The sequence below is a fragment of the Notamacropus eugenii genome, chromosome 4 (assembly GCF_028372415.1).
Source record: "Notamacropus eugenii isolate mMacEug1 chromosome 4, mMacEug1.pri_v2, whole genome shotgun sequence".
In the NCBI taxonomy this organism is placed as follows: Eukaryota; Metazoa; Chordata; class Mammalia; order Diprotodontia; family Macropodidae; genus Notamacropus; species Notamacropus eugenii.
This window is the reverse complement of record NC_092875.1, coordinates 30372200-30388256: the sequence shown is the minus strand read 5'-3', so window position 1 is coordinate 30388256 and position 16057 is coordinate 30372200.

Genomic DNA, 16057 nt, shown 5'->3' with positions numbered 1-16057 from the left:
GTGACTTGCCCAGGGTCACACAGCTAATAAGTGTCTGAGGTTAGATTTGAATTCAGGAAGATGAATCTTCCTGATTCCAGGCCCGGTGCTTTACATACTGGGCCACCTAGCTACCCATGCACTGCTACTCACATGGAACGAGAAGGTCCATGTTGCAATGAGGAAATCACTGGGTTTGGAGTCAGAGAACCTAGGTTTGGCTCTCAAATCTTACAGTGAGTGACTCACTTAACTTTTCTGAGGCCCTTCATCTGATAATTGAAGAGTTAAATAATATTTACAACTCTAAAGGCTATTGCCAAGAAACAAAGACTATATCTGGAAGACACTTAAAAGCTCATCCAGACCAACCACTTTATTGTACAGATGAGGAAAGCAGAGACCAGGAGAGGTTAAATGACTTGCCCAGGGTCACACAGGGCAGCTAGGTTGCAGAACAGTTACAGCATCAGGCCTGAAATCAGGAAGACCTGAACTGAAATCCAGTCTCAGACTCTTACTAGCTGTGGGACCCTAGGCAAGTCATTTTACCACTGTCTGCCTCAATTTCCTACTCTGCAAGGGAGATAATAACAGCACCTACCTCCCAGGGTTGCTATGAAGATTAAAGGAAACAATTATCACAAAATACACAGTGTCTGGTGCATAATAAGAGCTATATAAATGTTAGTGGGGGCAGTTAGGTGGAGCCATAGTGGATAGAGTACTGGGTGTGAAATCAGAACTCATCTTCCTGAGTTCAAATCCCACCTCTGACGCTTGCTAGATGTGTGACCCTGGGTAAGTCATTTCACCCTGTTTGCCTCAATTTCCTCATTGTAAAATGAGCTGGAGAAGGAAATGGCAAACCACTCTAGTATCTCTACCAAGAAAACCCCAAGTGTGTGGTCATGAAAAGTCAGACATGGCTGAAATAGCTGAACAGAAATAATAGAACATATTCGTTATTATTATTAAATGTCCAAAGTGGGATTTGAACTGATACCTTCTGACTCCACAGCCAATACTCTTTTTACTATACCATGATGGCTATTTCCACATCCTGGATAGGGAGATAATTCTGTCCACTTCTTCCCAGAATGCCACTCAGGATCTTAGAATTGAAAGGGGACTCAGAGGCCATCTAGCCCAAATACCCCAAAAGGAATCCTGTACAAGGCACCAATTTCAGGTCTGGAGGTGCTCCAGGGAAGGGAAACCCTCAACCTCATCTTTAGACAGATTTAAATAAATCTTAGGTCATTTTTTATGACCATCAAAACTTCCTGGAATTCTTCCCTGAAGATGTGAAGCAATTTGAGCTCTTAGATAGGGTGGGAGGAAACTGATCTTGAATCCACAGATGACATCACAGGCTACCAACCAACTTGAATAAAAAACCTCAGCTACATGTGACTTTCTTGTTGCTTTTCATAGCCTTATCTCCAAAGCCAAGTATTTTCTATCCATTCCTTTTCCCATCCCAATGCTGGTAGTCAATGAAACTAAAATACAGGTGAGATTCCTTATGGAATAGATTACTTAGACATTAGGCTGGTTGTGTTATAATCCTGTTTGACTTGAGATCATGCAGGATATATTGTTGAGGCTTAATAAATCGATCCTATTTTGTATCCTGTATATATTTCTCTACATAACGCCTCTCCTATTTGAATATAAGCTTCTGGAGGGCAGGGATTCTTTAATTTCTGTGTGCTTTTAGTGCCTACCATACAATATGGCATTAATAAATGCTTGTTAAATCAGCAAAGGAGAACAGACAAATGACTAAGGATAACAGCAATTCATATCTATAGAACTTTAATGATTTGAAAGTAGTTCCTTCATAATCACATGAGTTACAATAATATAGTATCATGGAATTCTGAATCTAGAACGGACAGAGGCATCAAATGGCATCCAGTCCAACCCCCTAATTTTATAAAGGAGAAAACTGAGACCCACAGAAGTCACAGGACTGTAAATTTAGAGATGTCCCCTCAATGATTTTGCTTTAAATAATATTTTATTTTTTCCCAATTACATGTAAAGACAATTTTTAACATTCATTTTAAATTTTGAGCTCCAATTTCTCTCCCTCCCTTCCATCCCAAACAGTAATCAATTTAATATAAGTTATACATATGCAGTCATGCAAAACATTTTTCCATATTACTCATGTTGTGAAAAAAATCACAGACCAAAAAAAAATAATAAAACCTTAAAAAAAATAAAGTGAAAAATATATTCTGTGATCAGTATTCAGGCTCCATCAGCTCTATCTATCTAGGTAAACAACATTTTTCATCACAAGTCCTTTGAAATTGTCTTCAATCATTGTATTGCTGAGAACAGCAAAATCATTCATAGTTGATCATCGAACAACATTGCTGTTACAGTGTATGATGTTCTCCTGGTTCTGATCACTTCAGTCTGTATCAGTTCGTGTAAGTCTTCCTAGGTTTTTCTCAAACTATCCTGCTCATCATTTTTTATAACATGATTGTGCTACTACTACTACTACTACCACTCCTACAACAACCACCACCGCCACCGCCACCGCCACCACCATCACCACCATACTAATGTTACTGCTGCTACTGCTGCTAAGGACCTCAGCTTGGAGTCAGGAAGACTAACCTGTCTGAGCCTCAGCCCCCACCTCTTTAAAATGAAGGAATTAGGCCATAATGGCTTCTAGGGTCTCTTCCAGTTCAGAATCTATCCTGCTCCCCCTCCTACTAGTTATGTGACTTTTCTGTGGCCCACTCCCATTTCTGTAACTTGGCTTCCTCATCTGGAAAACTTTGTCAGAAAACAGAGTCCTGCTAAGAGCACAAGTCTGTGGCCAGAGAGAGGTCCTGGTCAGAAGTCCTGACTCTGCCTCTTGTGAGAATCTGACTAATTCACTCCTCTGGGTGGCAGCTTCCTCTTCCATAAGATAAAGAGGGTGGATGAGATGCCTTCTGAGCCCCCTTTCAACTCTAGATCAAGGCTCCTGTACTCTGGTCCTCATCAGATCATGATGAAAGCTCTCCCTAAACCATAAAGCCCTGCAGAAAGGGAAACTCTTATCATCCTGACTGATTTGCCTGTGATCCTGTGACCAGTGGCATATATTTCAAGCTGACCACATGGAATGAGGGTCACAAGTGTATAACCATGAAACAAAACAATGCTAATAAAATCATTACATGGACTAATGAACCTCACCATAAACTCCTGCCTTATTTATAGCTGTTGTTAACACTTCATTATTATAATTCCCTCAGATTCCAATTGGGGTGGACCTTGGATTTGCTGCTGTATCATGAAAGGATAGAAATAAACTGTCCTCCTCCCTTTCTAGCTGATGAGTATATAACATATGACCTAGAACTCCATCAAACATTGGTCCGCTGAAAGTCGCCATAAATTCAAGGCATCCAATGGGGCAGTATCCATGCAAACTCATGGCTCACAAGCCCCCACCAATCTTTCTCTTACCAGACTAAACAAAGGATACATGAGTTGGAGCAAAAGACATTTAATTAAGCTATGTAGGAAAATAAATGGCAAGGAATATACCCTTGATATACACAGAGGGGAATCCCTCCCTGTGTATAGTTGACTTTGAATATATGTTTACATGCTGCATGGCAGCTGTAGATTGAGGGCAGGGAATATCTTTTACCTCTTTTTCTATCTCAGTGCTTAGCACAGGGACTGGTCCATAGTAAATGCTTGATAAATGTTCGTTGATTGCTGACAGTAGAGGGAACTTGCATAACCAAGGAACACGTATGGAAGAGGGGATGTGTCTAGGGAAACATATTCCTGTAGGTCATATACAACCTGGAAAATATTTCTGTCACTTGATGGTGTCCCATACATTCATTGCTGTCTTCTGTTAATAAGTATCATTTATAAAACACTTTGAGGTTTGTAAAGAGCTTTCCAAATATTATCTCATTTTAACCTTACAAAAATGCTAAAAGGTAGATGTTATTAGTAACTCCATTTTACTGATAAGAAAACTGAGATAGACAGAAATTAAGTGACTTGCCCAGGATCACTCAATCAGTGAGCTTCTGAGGCAGGATTTGAACTCAAACTCTCCTAGTGGCTAGGCCAATACTCAATCTACTGGGCCACCTGTGGGTCAAATTACAAACTACAGGGTTGCTGTATTAGGCTGTTGTGGTGCACTGCTGGGCTAGTATCTCCACTACTGGCTGATACTCTCCAGCTGATTGGGTATTTTCTGGTGTCCCTTTATGCTCCTGCTGCCACCTTCAGGCCTTCTACTGAACTGCACTTGTTACATGGCTTCATCTAGTGCCATAACGAAGGGGTTTTTTTTTTCTTTTTCTTTTTTGCACATAGCTTCAGAGTCTATCTCAATCTTCTGGGATTTCAACCTCAAAGCGGCAGCCAGCCTGCCATCCAGCAAGGACTTTGATTAAATCTATCATTTGAATTCTTTTGATTCTCCCTGAGATGCTACCCCCCAACCCAGTCTACTATTTGACACATGACTGGAAAACTCTCATCCAACTTTTCCACTCCCATGTTAGCAATAATGGTCCAGCTACAACATCCTGAGAATAAGACCAAAAGGTAATGAGTGGAGCCAGTAACCTGGGTCCTACTCACCTGCTAGGAGCAGGTTTCCTCTCAAGAGCTCAAAACTCTTAATATTTTAACTCATTCAATCCTGACAATAAGTATGGTTCCCACTGATGTCATGGACCCCTTTCACGGTGAAGTAAAAAATCTAGTGAAGTCTAAAACTGTGTAACAGACTCCTTTGGTGGCAAAGCCTGGTGAAGCCTTGGACTTTTTCTCAAAATAATGATTTTTGAATAATTAAAGGAAATGATAAATTTCAGCAGTTGTTGTTCAGTCATGTCCAACTCATCATGACTGCATCTCTTGGCAAAGATACTAGAGCAGTTTGTCATTTCCTTCTCCAACTCATTTTACAAATGAGGAAACTGAGGTAAATAGGGTTAAGTAGATAGCAAGTGTGTGAGATGAGCAAGGGAAAATAAAGATGTGTTTCCCCTTCAAGTTCATAGAGCCGCTGACATCTAGTCACAGATCTTTAGGGGTTCATTATCCCAGGTTAAAAACTTCTGCTCTAACTGGTATTACTGTATATTAATATATTATTACATATGTCACAAATTTTACATGTATTATTACGTGTGCTACTACATATGCAGATCACATTACTGCATATTATATATTACGTGTTGTTTTATATTAATATATTACATTATTATACAGGTTATATTTATTATTTTTCATTAATATATTACACATTATATCAATTATACATATAATATTATAGAAATGGTTTTATATTAATATAGCGTACATTATTAGATATTACATTATTGCATATTTTATATACGTATTATTATTACATGTATTACCTTATATTAACACAATACATATATTATTCTCCCTGTTTTATGACTGAAGAAACTGAGACTCGAGTAAGCAACGTGTCCAGTGTTACACTATTAATAAATTATCAAAAAATGGAATTCTAACCCAGGTCCCTCCTAACTGAGAGTCGCTGTACAGGCAGAAGTTTTAGACTTGGAGTTAGAAAGACATAGATTTCACATATTTCTCCGATACTTAATAGCTGGATGACCTTGGCCAAGTTAGATATAGACCTCAGTTTCCTCAGTTGTAAAATGAGGGGATTTGACTAGATGGCTTTGGAGATCTCTTTTCGCTCTGTAACACTGATAGTGGAAATGATAATACTTTGTTTGATAAACACCAAGACCATATTAAAAAGCACTGCTCCTGGGAGCCAATTCTCCATCAGGGCTTAAGGGCAGACCAAGCTCATCCAATCACACTAATGTAGCGTTCTCAGGACCATCCTGTTTCCTTGCCTGGGTAAGCTCATCACCACGGAGTCACAGAGTAATTAACTAATGGACCATTCCAAGTAACCAAAGATTGTCGGGGCTCAGCAGCCACGGAACCTCCTCAGGAAGTCTGAAAGCAAAGATTATCTGCCCTGGATGTGTCTCAGGACCAGAAGCATCAAATGAAAAGCATGATCAAGGAAATCAAACTCCTCACTCCAAATTACCAACTGATCATTGGTTTATTAGAACATTTGGGGCTTCTCACAGTAAGATCTTCATTCCGTCTCTGATTTTTTTTTTAATTGCCTTTCAAAGACAGGCCATTATTTTAATGAAATATCTAATAATGTTCTTGGTTAGCAATACAAGGTTTCCTCTCTGACTGGTGGGATCACCACTACTATCTCTAAGTGGGGCGAATTAATTTTTCATTTCCCAATGAGACTTCAACTGGTCTCTATATTTTCCCCGATTCGCTTCTTTTCAATGTTTCGGTCAATGATCCCCATCTTAATTATGATGAAAAATGAAAAAGATAGAAGAGCCCCAAGAAAGGATTAAGGGAGAGGGAAAAAAAATGAGCTCCCACTCTACCACTGGAGGAAAGGGAGGGTCAGTCAAGCCTGCAATTCTCCACTAGCAGGCAAGGCAAGGCCCCAGAGGTGAGGTCTGGACGAGCTGGCAGGAAACTGGAACCTACCACTGCCCCCCACTTCCTAGGTGGTCATGGGCAAGTCTAGCAACCTCTGCCTTTTTTTCATCCGTAAAGTGTAGTGAGCATTCTAGTTATCTCATACCTCTGTCTTGAGAATTAATGACTTTAGAGACTATTGAAGGTGCAGCATGAAGAATTTTTAAATACAGGCAGGTCTAATTCAATCCCCTGGGATCCAGGCACATTGGGGAGTTGGGAGGGAGTGGGAAAGGGTAGAAGTGATGTAGAAGGGAAGTTGGAAAGGGGAGTGGAGAGGGGAGGGAAGGGGGAATGGGAAAGGGTTGAAGGGACTTCTAAGTGACTTAGCTCTGAAAGATACATTCAATGTTCTCTTCGTTCTCAAATTTCCCTAAAGCACTTGGACTATTTCAACGGAAATTCCATTCAACAAGCACTTATTAGACACCCATTATATACCAAGCACTGGGATAAGTGCTGGGGATTCAACAATCCCAATAACAAGAAGCAATTCCTAATCTCAAGAAGCTTACTTTCTATTGAAAAGCACTACAGAGTAGGGTGCTGGTTCTGTAATGAAGGACCTAGAGATTCACAGTCTGTCAATGTCATTTGAGGAACCTTGGACACCTCCCCAGTTCTCAATTTTTTATCTGTAAAATGTGGGTGTTGGACCAAGTGGCTCCTCTGGGGCTCAGCTCTAAATGTAGGTGCCTGTGACCTCCCATCATTCCCTACCTCATACTGGGTACCATGTGCTATATCCCCCAGCGGGATCCGAGCTCTTGGAGGGTGGGAGCTTTCTCTCAATAGCCAAGGACATTGCCTCCTCACACGTAGAGGGCAGTCTCCTGAGTTGAACTGAAGGTGGGAAACTCCTTTTCTGGCGGGATCACTCCGTATTAGCAAACTGTCATCTTGGAATGTCAACTCTACAGAACATAATGTGTTTGCAAAGCTAGTAATGGGAACAGGTTCAAAACAACCTTAGAGTGATCAGGTATTCGCAGGGTGGGGTTGTTAGGTCTGGGGAGACACGCCATCTCACCTACACTGTCATACTCCACAGGAAAGGTGGGGAGGGTTCTTCTTTTTTAACTATTGCTGTTGCTGCTGCTTTTACTGATACTGCTGCAACCCAAGGCCATCGTATTTCCTATTTCTGTAGCATTTCACTTTCTTTACAATAGCCCTGAGAGAGGCACAGGACAAGCATTATCATCCCATTTGCAGAAAAGGAAACTGAGGTTCAGAGAAGATATGCCCAAAGTCCCAGAGCTAAAAAACACAAACTGATTAAAACCGAGACCTCCTTGCCCAAAGCCTGGTTCGTATTCTGCTACCCACACTGTATCTTGTTTCAAAGAACCATCCAACTGACGATGATACTAAAGTCCTAACAATCATAGTTACTTTTTATATACTTCAAGGTTTGCAAAGTGCTGTACACATATGATCTCTTTGGTCCTCACAACAAACCTGTAAGGCAGGCACTATTATCACCCTGTTTTAGAGATGAGGAAGCTGAGGTTTGCCAAGTGTCACACAGATAGCATTTGGAATTAAGGAAGACCTTGGTTCAAATTCTGCCTCCTGTCACTTTTTCTTGGAAAACCTTGCACAAGGTCTGATTCCTGGCTCTGCCACTTAGAATCTTTTCCCTTCCCCAACTCTGAAGCTCCATTCCCTCATCCATAAAATGGTGATGTTAGACAACACGGTCTGTATGGTCCCTTCCAGTTCTGATCTTACAGATGGGAAATGAGGCTAAAGTCAAGGAAGTAGTTTGTCCCCATAAAGAATTAATAAGTAGTCAAGTTGGAGCCCCAAGACCACATATTTCCTGGTTCATGAGAGATCATGGAATCATAGAGCTGGAAGGGACCATTTTAGTCCAACCCCATCACTTTATAGATGAGATAACAGAGGTTTAGAGATTTTGCGATTTGTCCAAGGTCCCATAAATAGTGAGGGACAAAGATGGAATTTAAACACAATTTCCTTACTCTGATCCATTGATTTTCCCCCCATTGTATCAAACAAAGGGCTTAGATCTAGAAGGGCACTTAGGAATCATGGAATTTATAATACATCTATTAGGACATAGTATAATATATATACAATATACTGTAACATACCATGACATAACATGACATAATATAATATGATATGATACGATATACCATGACATAATGTAATGTAGTATAATGTATACCATGATATAATATAATATATAGATCTGAAGGGTCCCTCACAAGTCATCTAGTCTTTTATTTTACAGATAAGAAAACTAAGGCCCAGAGAACCTCTGTCCCTGCCCAAGGTCACACAGCAAGGAGGTGGCAGAGATGGGATTGAACCCAACCTCTCTAACAGCTATCCACTCATTTTTCTTTGTCCCAGAGGATTTTGATCTATATAGTCCTTAGAAATCAGGATTGTGGACAGATCAAGAAGGTACTCTAGAGGCCAGCTAGTCCAACTCCCTCGTTTTGCAGATAGGGAAACTGAGGTCGCTAGAGGCTACAAAACTGGTCCACAATTGTGCAGGTTCTATATAAGTGGCATAGGGAAGATTTAAGCCAGGTCCTCTGATTCCAGAACTGGTGCTCCCTCTGCTCTACCTCGATTCCCCAGGGTGACTTCCTCCATTCTCCAGACCACTCTGCCATCCAGAGGGAAGGGATAGCAACCGTTACAAACACTAGGGATTGGGAGAAAGCCAGAGGGAGGGTCTGGTACAAATTCCAACATTCTCCTGTTGTTAAAGTTTCTAAGACAACCTAGAGCCCAGCAAAGTGCAGCCTTTTTGAGGAGGTTCAGCCATCCTGATGCCCTTGGTGACTCCCTCGGCCCCTGTACCACTCCATCACCCACCATGGCTCCCAATTTCATGGATTCATCCCAGTTTCTGGATGGAGAGTCCCTACAAAGCATTGTGGAAGCTCCCACTCTAAAAGGGAACAGTCACTGTAGGGAGCCTGGAGCCTGGGATTTGGGACCTGGAGAATCAGTGTGTGCATTGGGGCTTGTTTATCCTGGGCTATTCTTTCTGCATCCAAGGGCCAGGGCAGCTGACACACAGGAGCACACAAACACGCACACAAACGCACACATAAGCACGCACACAAGCACGCACACCAGCACACACACCAGCACACACACAAGCTCACACACACACCCCACAAGCAGCCCCGCCTCCCCTGTGCCTGCTGGCCCCTGCTCCCCCACTGCCTGGGCTGCTGCAGACTGCCTGGCGCCAGCTAACCTGTAATAACTTGCCAGTGCCTCCTGCACAGGGCCAAGGGCCCGGCCCAGCCCCTATCTGCCTTCACACTCCTTATTGCTCACCTGATAACCAGAGGTAGCCTTTAATTGCCGGCTGAGCCCCTCGCCGCCCGCAGAAGGATAAGGGATGGAGGCAGGGCAGCAGGGATGGCTGGACAGCATCACTCCTCCCCCTCCTACACCCCTGCCAGGTGTCGGGAGGAGAGAGGAGGTCATCCCGGGAAGGGAACAGGATGAGAGAGAGACAAGAAAGCAAGCCCTCCGTGCCCGCATGGGAGGCAGCCAGCCACGGAGGGTTGTAGCCACAGGTCGGGGATTAAGAGGCCAGCCCTGAGCAGGTGTTCTGGGCGCCTTTCATCAGAGGATCTCCAAGCGCTTAACAAACATTCATTAAAACCCCACCTGGGATGCCGGGCAAAGAATATTGGCAGCTCTTGTTATTTGATTTACTTTCGTTATTAATGTTTCCCCAACCGTTCGGCTGGATTACTTTAGGGCTGGGGGGGTTGGGGGAGGTGGGGGAGCAATCCAGACTGACAGACGCCCAGGGCAGATTAAGGCCCTTGGGTTACATGGGCAGTGGGCGTCCACCTGGCTTCTCATTTGTTCTACTCCCCTGCAACCCATCCAAGGCGCCTCCACTCTACCCTTAGCAATGGCCAAGACGAGTATTGGGTTTATGGGAAGAGGGCCACGTGATTACCAGCCAATAAACCCGTATTTGCCCAGGCTGCCTACCAGTCTCCTGTAGGAAAAGGTCATGTGTACCCCTAAGGGGATTTTTCTTAAGTTGCCATCATCCTCTAGGATTATAAATATAGAAAAGGAAGAACAGTCAGATGTCATTTGGTTCAACCTCCTCACTTTTTCAGAAAAAGAAACTGAGACCCAGAGAGGTGTAGGTCCTAGACCCATAGTTGGGGGAGACCTCAGAGATCTCATTTTATAGAGGAAAAAACTGAAACCCAGAGAAGTAAAGATACTAGATCCATGGCCGGGAGAGACTTTAGAGTCTATCTTGTCTTAAACCCTCATTTTACAGATGAGGAAACTGAGGCCCAAAGAAATTATATGACCAGCCCAAGGTCCATCAGGAATAAGTGGGAGGGTATGATTCACACTCATATCCTATTCCACCCAAGTTCTGTACTGTTTCTACTGTTCCAGCCACCTTGCCCACATTAACAGCCCAATCAGGATTCATTGGGCACAGTCCATTAAAATTAGTTTGTCCTGATCCACAAGTGTTAGCCTGGCAGGGTTCACAAAAGCAGTCAGTACACAAGGGAGATCAGACTCAGGAGGAAGGAGACAGAAGGATTTATGGGGAGTAACACCTGCAGCAAGGTCACTGGATAGTAATGAGAGCTGACATTTCTGTAATACTTAATAGTATACAAAGCATTTTCTTCACAAAATCCTATTTGTTAGGTGGTGTATTGTCGTCTCTTTACGGGTGGGGAAAGTGAGGCTCAGAGAGAGTGAATGACCTTGTGGTCATCTGCCTAATTGGTGAGAGAGAGATGCAGGGGGGGGGGGGGAGAGAGAGAGAGTGAGAGAGAGACAGAGAGAGAGAGAGACAGAGAGAGAGACAGAGAGACAGAGAGAGACAGAGACAGAGAGACAGAGAGAGACAGAGAGAGAGAGAGAGAGAGACAGAGAGAGACAGAGAGAGAGAGAGAGACAGAGACAGAGAGAGAGACAGAGAGACAGAGAGAGACAGAGACAGAGACAGAGAGACAGAGAGAGACAGAGAGAGAGACAGAGAGACAGAGAGAGACAGAGACAGAGAGAGAGAGACAGAGACAGAGAGAGGAAGAGGGAAGGAGAAGGGAGAGAGGGAGGGAGGGAGAGAGAGGAAGAGGGAGGGAGAGGGAGGGAAGGAGAGAGAAGGGGAGGGAGAGAGGGAGAGAGATTCTAAAGCTTCATCTCTGAATTCAGAAGACCTGAGTTCAAATCCTACCTCTAATGTTTATTGCCCACGTGACTTCAGGTAAACCTCTTCACCTCTTGTATCCTTCGTTCTCTTATTTATAAAATGAAGAAAATTGTACCAAGTGCTTTCTGAGATCCTTTCCAGTTCTAAACCGACCATCCTCTGAAAGTGCAGAGCCCCAGCCTTTTGGCTCTCAACAGAATATTTTCCCCTCGATGCCACACTTTGTGGTTGTTGCTCAAGCATATCCAACTCTTTGTGACCCTCTTGCAGATTTCTTGGCAAAAGCACTGGAGTCCTCTGCCATTCCTTCTCCACCTCATTTTACAGATGAGGACACTAAGGCAAATATGGTTAAGTGACTTGCCCAAGGTCACATAGCTAATATGTGTCTGAGGAAAGATTTGAACTCAAGAAGATGGGTCTTTCAGACTCTAGGCCCAGTCATGTACTGGGCTACCTAGCTGCTCATGCATTGCTACTCATATGGAATGAGAGGGTACATGTTGCAATGAGGAAATCATTAGGTTTGGAGTCAGAGGTTTGACCGATACTAAGTATCTGAGGCCAGATTTGAGCTAAGGGCTTCCTGACTTCAGGCCAGGTGATCTATCCACTGCACCACCTTCTTATACCACACTTCTTCTTGGGAAAGGTTACACTAGACCCTAAGGAAACTAGGTAGAGAGATCCTTTGCAGAGTGTCTTCATGTTCCCTTCCACTGTAGCTATTACACATTTGATTCATAAGCCTCCTGTTTGTAGTAGAAATTGGCCACTTTAGGGACCAATCTGGCACCAGAGAGAGCTGTGGCATTAAGATCTTGTGGTATTTATTTAGAACTGATTGCCCCCTCCTTGGGAAGCTACAGAAGACCTATTGGGTTATTTGATATCAGGGTACCTCTGATAAGGATGGAGGCTTAGAGTAATTGGGCATATCTACTGTTTGCACATGACTAGGCATCAGGAAGTAAGGGCTGACCGTTGACTAGCTATCTGGACTTGGGCAAACTCCTTCCTCTCTGTGAGAGTCTGCTTCCTCTCCCGTGAAATGAGAGGGGGAGAATAGATGGACATTGGCTGAAAAATCTATACTCTAGCAAAGGTGGGGAAACTGTGGCCTCAAGGCCACATGAGGCCTTCTAGGCCCTCAGGTGCAGCCTTTTGACTGAGTCCAGGTTTTACAGAACAAATCTTTTTATTAAGAAGATTTGTTCTGTGAAGTTGAAGGGCCTCACTTAAGGATCTAGAGGGCCTAGAGGCCACAGATTCCCCACCCCTGTGGTATACTATAAACTCTAATTAACATTCTGTATTTTAAGGTCCCTCCTTTTCTGCCATTCCACGTTCTAACACCCCCTCCCAGTTCCCATGTTCCACATTCTAAGATCCCTTCTAATTCTGACAGAGGCAGCTAGGTGATACTGTGGATAGAAGGCTGGGCCTGTTGTCAGGAAGACATGAGAGCAAATCCAGCCCTCAGACACTTCCTAGTCATGTGATCCTGAGCAAGTCATTTAATCCTATTTGCCTCAGTTTCCCCACCTGTAGAATGGAGATAATATTAGCATCTACCTCTAAGTATTGTTGTGAGTTTCAAATGAAATAATATTGGTAAAACACTCAGCATAGTGTCTGGCGTTTAGTAAGTGCTATAGTCAGCTGGGTGGTGCAGTGGATAGAGCACGAGTCAGGAGGACCTGAGTTCAAATCTCACCTCAGACACTTGACACTCACTAGCTGTGTGACCTTGGGCAAGTCACTTAACCCCAGTTGCCTCATCCTGGGTCATCTCCAGTCACATCCTGATGAATATCTGGTCACTGGATTCAGATGGCTCTGGAGGAGAAGTGAGGCTGGTGACCTGCACGGCCCTCCCTCACTCAAAACAAAGTCAAGTGCAAGTTGTGTCATTATTTCTCTAATGGCATGGTCTTCTTTGGCAACAAAGGACGAACACACACAAGTGCTATGTAAATGTTATTCCTTTCTCCCACCCTTTCCCCAGCTCTGCTATTCTGTGTCTTAATGTCTCTCCCAGCTTTAAAATCCTATATTCTAAGATCCCTCCCAGCTCTAACATTTTGTGTTCTAAGATTCCTTTAAGTCTAATAAATGTTCTATGTTCTAAGGACCTCAAAATTTGACATTCTATGTTCTGAGACCCCCTATGACCTCTGTCCTGTCATTCTCTGTTTCTAAAGACCCTTCTAACTCTGACATTCTATGTTCTAGTATTCCTGTCCTTTCTATCATTCTCTTCAAGGTCCCTTTATGAGCTAATTAATGGTCTGTGTTCTAAGTAAGAAGTTTGCCTCTGACATTCTGTGTTCTAGAGCTGATATTCTATTTCCTAAGACCTTCTTATATTCTGTGTTCTGAAGTTCCTTCTAATTTTAATATTCTGTGCTCTAAGATCACTCTCCTCTCTGACTTTCTGGTCTAAGTTCCTTTTAAGCTCCAGCCAGTGCTCTGTATTCTAAGGCCCCTATAATTCTGATGCTCTGTGACAGTTATTAGACCTCAACAAACACAACCCTCCCCATGTGGGAACATTATCTGTCAGTACTTCCTTATTCTGGGGGAAGTAGTCCCTTGATTGCTAAAGTTGAGACTTTTTTTTCCTAATGAGCCACCCTCAATCACCTTGAAATGTCATAGCCATATTTCCCCTTTAGACTACACATAGCCGTCAAAATCTGTATTGCTTAAAACCCCCCAAGTGTCCCAGAAATCTTGTTTGGATCTCACACTATAGACCACTTTTGAAAAGGGGGGTTGAAAGTATTTATTATCACAGCTTAATGGATGACTGAAAACTCTATGTTAAGTGAAGATTAAGTTGTTTAACAATGGAAATTCATTTATATTTGATAGTAATAGAAAATAAAATCTTGGTTCTACTCTACAAAATTAAGATAGAAATCAACTAGCTCAAGGTCCTCTTTTCTTCCTTCCTTCATTTTGTCCTTTCTTTCCTTCTGCTTTCTTTCTTTCTCTCTTTCTTTCCTCCTTCCTTCCTTCCTTCCTTCCTTCCTTCCTTCCTTCCTTCCTTCCTTCCTTCCTTCCTTCCTTCCTCTTTATTTTCAAGAACAGGTCTTTGCAATTTGTATTTTCTATAATCAAAGTTTTCCAGTGTTATAGAATCAGAAACTGTCAATAGCCTTTAATATGAGCCCTTAATTATTTTTGTCTCCACACTGGTTTAAGAAAAGGGGAAAAAAACCTCTGACCTGTTGCCTGAATTTACTCTACCAACAACCTGTTCCTTCAGCATGCGGGGACCTGCCTGAATTCCAGAGTAGCCCTTATTTGATGATGGTGCAGGCTATCAGGGCAAGGAGGAGTCCGGGGATTGCCTTATTCTTCAGCCAAGCTGTTGACTCAGAGTGTGACCTTGGGGCAGTCATTGCCCCACTACGTGTTCTCCGGCTTCCATCTGAAAGATAGGATTGATAATGCCTGTCTCCTGCCTATCTAGCCGGGGCGTTAGAAGTATGGAGTTGATAACAGTCCTTTGAGCTTCTTGGAAATCACATATGAGATATGATTAGGACTCTTACATCATTCATTAAAGGAGTCAATAAAGAATATGAAGTGATCACCCTGGATTCCTCAGTTTACCATTCAAGGTCAATTATCAACTGTCTGCTTGGAACCTCTGACCTCAGAAGTTATCTGCATTTCATCTCTCATCATTCACTGGGTAAGAATATTGCAAGTGTTTCCTTATCATCTCTGGAACCAAATAAAAAATAGGTTTCCTAAAGCCCTTCAAAAGCTACCTCCTCAGTCTAATATTCTTCTACCTTTGCCTCTCCCCCATTCAACTCCCACCCTCTCATGCACTTTTCAGTTCAGACACTGGACTCTTTGGTCACCATCTCCTGACTCCAGACATTTGCACTGGCTGTTCCCCATGCCTGAAATTCTATCCCTGCCTCCTGCCTTCCCTGGATTCTTTCAAGTCCCAGATAAAACTCCTACCTTCTACCTCATTTTGCAAATGAGGAAACTGAGGCAGATAGTAATGAAGTGACTTGCTCAAGGTCATACAGCTAGTAACTATCTGAGGCCAGATTTGCACTCAGGTCTTCCTGACTCCAAGCCCACTGTGTCACCCCACTGGTAAGGAGAATACTGTCACATTATAATATGGAATTAATGGCTACTCATACCTCATTCATTGCCAAGAATCAAGCCCAGAGAGATTCATAAAATGCCACATTCTGTAAAACCTGCTTTTGAATATGTATGTAGAAAAATGCCACATCTCCTAGTCTTTTCTCAGTCTGCATCCCT